General features: G+C 31.1%; 1 pseudogene; it reads right to left on the reverse strand.

Annotated features, from left to right (window-relative positions):
- Nucleotides 1–2,120: 2,120 nt before the first annotated feature.
- The window catches only part of LOC104823524, a 3,715-nt pseudogene continuing 2,544 nt past the window's right edge, over nt 2,121–3,291 (reverse strand).

Here is a 3,291-nt window from a genome sequence, read left to right on the forward strand (position 1 = left end):
GGAAAGGGGGGAGAAAGAAGCATACTTTTTGGGCACTTTGAAATCAGCCACTTTTGGAGGAGAGGAGAACTTGGGAAGCAAGGGAAGACTTGGAGAAGAAGAAGAAGAGATCATCACCATTGAAGACCACACTAAGCCTTTCTTTCTCTTCTCTACCATGCTTTTCTTTGTCTCTTTTTGTTTCCCTCTTTTGAACATGGAGTAGAAACTTAGTTGTGGGTGAGGGATCCCCACTTTTGTAATGGATTCATATGCTTAACTATGGTGTTTATGAGTTCTTTTCCATGGGTTTGGTGTTTTGTACTTCATGCTTCCAACTTTGGCGAAATCTTAGTTGGTATGATATTAGAACACATTGATCATAGAGATATGGGAGTGTTGTTTGGAACTAAACACCAAATAGGTGAGACATTCACATTGGGAAATGGTTTTGCTTGCCTAGGGTTTGTGATAGAGAGCATTCATGCATCTAAGGGTCATTTAGATCATTGGGAGATGGGTAAATTGATGCCTTGGGTAGTGAGTTTAAGCTTGGGAGAGACAAACTCTATTTAAGATGCTTGAAATCCCTCATTTGGAAATGAACATCATAGACATCATATCATCTTTAACTATCCATGCAAATCAAAAGGGGATCTCGAACCTACAACGCTTGAATCATTGATTGTTAACCGTTTATTCCTATTTGCTTACATTTAGTTTAGTTCACATCATCACCATCATCATTTTAACCTCATTTCCATCATCAACCTAGCCTTAAGATAGATTAATATCACCTAGTCCTCGTGATCGACTCCGGTACTACAACTACCGTATACTTGCGGTTAGTGGTATGAATCGGGTTACAAATTTAGAACTCGGTGCGTGTGCATCAGATGGATCGATCAGTTAGATTACGATTCTTTTCATTTGAATTATTATTTTAAAAATTGCGCTTTTGAGTCGTCCGAAATCCGTCAGAATTAATCGAGCAAACTCGAAGTTCAATTTGAACCCGATTTAAATTCTAACATGAACCCGATTATTTTCTAGGTGAATTTAGACCGAATTTTCGTATTTGGAATCAAAATTGACACCCCTACTCTTTTGTAACATCATTGTGTCGTGAATGGTATGGAAACCCAACCACATTGATTCCCATGAACTTTGATGTGGTTTGCTTCGTTTAGCATCTTCAATATCAAGTTACAATTTGTTGTCTGGACCAAATTTAATTAGAGACGTGTCGGATATACAAATTATTCGAGTCAAATGAAGAAACAAAAAACAAATTAATGAAAATAATCCTATAATTCTTTATTTTATTAAATTTTTATTTATTATATTTAACAATAAAAAACTTTTATTTTTTAAAAATGGACAAACCAACTCCCCAGACGTATGGATTATTCTATATTATCTATTTTATATAATTTAGAAAAAAATTCATTAAGAATCTTATATTTTTATCTCGTCGCAATTTTAATTCTATAATTCTTTATTTTATTAAATTCTTAATTATTATATTTAACAATAAAATACTTATATTTTTTAAAAATTGACAAACCAACTCCCTACACAAAAAAAAATAAGTATTCAATTCTAACATACCACAATTTTATCCTAACATATCATCAACCGTCTACGATTTAATAATATTAAATAATAAAAATAACAAAAAAATTATTAAAAGGTTATAACAATATTTATAAAAAATAAATCAAGAAAAATGATAGAACGATCGATAATATATTGCAACTTCCATGGATTCCACTCATTTCAGATTTGCTCTATATTTCAGACTTCAGTAAGATTACTTTTTAGTTTTGTGGACATTATTATAGCATTTGGTTTTATGTCTAATGTTGGTTTTCTGATCGATATTCTTGGTTGCATGGAAAAAAATATTATTTAAAAAACAATACCTTTCGTTTGAATTTTCTATTATGTTCATATTTAAATTCGATTTAGATTATAGTGATTTGTTTTTTTACAAAAAAAATTATAAAAAAATCAATTTATATATATTTGATTTACATAGTGTTATTTAGTTCAATTCGGTTGATTATATATGATAAAGCTCAAATATCTGGCCTGGAAAATATTAGGAAAAAAAAAACTTAGTGACATATTAGGGGAAATATTGCGGAACGAATTTCTTCATTTCATCATGAGAGCTCAACCCCTTACAAAAACATGGAATATTTTTCATTGTTTCAACCGGAAAACTAATGATTTTCCGACACATTAATCAAACCTCTTGATCAATGAAAGGGATTGCAAAATTTTTGAAATAATCAGCAGCCTGCCAGCTCTCATAATCAAATTCGAATTTCGAATTTGATAATAGCTTCCAACCAGTCGATCCAAAAATATAAAAATAAATAAATGAGCAAAAGATGGCCATTTATTTTATTTTATTTTAATGTTTTAGAAGCGGTCCTTCGCTTTCCCACTCATCCAAGCGGCTGGACGCCTTCTCCACCTGCAAGGACGAAAAAGGAAACAGTCATTAGAATTACGTATATCCATCCATGCAAAATTAAATATCAAATCTAAATATGATAATACGTAAAAACTATAATTTTGTTAAATAATTGTGTTTACCTCTTTGTCCCAATCTGTTCTGACAGTGACAATAATTAGAATTATGGTCTGTAGCAGTGTCCCCCCAATCATCCCAGTCCATATTCCCTGCACCGTGACACAACGATCGTAATGAATATCTGAATATTCGATTCGAATAATTTTATAAATCTTTGTAAGGCTCTCGATCGTCCCAATGAATATTTTATTTGTGAACTTATTAATTAATAGTTTTGATAAATTACCTTGGCTCCCATGTCGTAGGTGAAACCAAGAACAAATCCCAATGGGATCCCCACTACGTAATAGCATCCGATGTTAACGTACGCCACAAATGCTTGCCACCCGCATCCCACGGCAACACCTTCAGATTATACATTAAGCTTCGTTTTAGTGATTAATTAAACTACTAATCACCATGTTAAACCAACTCTAATAAAGCGAGATATATATTTCTTAAATATCAATAATTAATTTAGTGTTACGGTATCAATTTACTAGAAACAAAACCAGTTAAATTCGGGTTAATGAAACCCATATCTAATATTATTCAAATCAAATGTCTAATTATAATATGTTTCTATAAGCTGATATTAAATTAAGATTGTTATTTTAATAAACACATCCATGATGCAAAATTCAAATTAAAAAGATATTATCTAGAACAATACCAATCCAATAATTAATCATTTTAAAATTCAAGATATTTAAGATATATATATATAT

Source organism: Tarenaya hassleriana, unplaced genomic scaffold, assembly GCF_000463585.1.
Source record: "Tarenaya hassleriana unplaced genomic scaffold, ASM46358v1 Cleome4, whole genome shotgun sequence".
NCBI lineage: Eukaryota > Viridiplantae > Streptophyta > Magnoliopsida > Brassicales > Cleomaceae > Tarenaya > Tarenaya hassleriana.